This window comes from Orycteropus afer, unplaced genomic scaffold, assembly GCF_000298275.1.
Source record: "Orycteropus afer afer isolate SDZICR_OR568_19922 unplaced genomic scaffold, OryAfe1.0 scaffold00291, whole genome shotgun sequence".
Lineage (NCBI taxonomy): Eukaryota > Metazoa > Chordata > Mammalia > Tubulidentata > Orycteropodidae > Orycteropus > Orycteropus afer.
Window position 1 is genome coordinate 2,959,665 of NW_006921878.1, and position 478 is coordinate 2,960,142.

A 478-nucleotide genomic window follows, 5' to 3' on the forward strand; every position below is an offset into this window, starting at 1 on the left:
AAAAAAAAAAAATGAGGCCCAGAGCAGGACAAGGAGCAAGGACACCAAATCCAGCTGCCTCTGGGCCCTGCCAGAGGCAGTGGGGTAGGTAAGAGGCCCCTGAGTAATGGCAGGAAGTAGTGGCTTCTCCACACCTTGCTTGCCCCTGTAGCGAAAACAGAATGGGGGGAGGCCAAAACTTTGTCTTACTTCACACCGCTCACTCTTTGCTCCCTTTTTTACCCCAAAAACTAAACTTAAAAAAATGCACCCAAGTAGGTACGTTTTTTTTTTAATTGCAGTAAAAAATATATCCAACAAAATCTTCACCAATTAATTCAACAATTTGCGCATGTATGATTCAGGGACATTGATGACACTCTTCCAAAGCAGCGTTTGCCCCTTGCATCTTGTATCTTTTACTCAGCTTCATGTTTTCAAGGTTTATCCACATCCTAGCATCTATCAAAAATTCATTCCTCTTCATGGCTGAGTAATA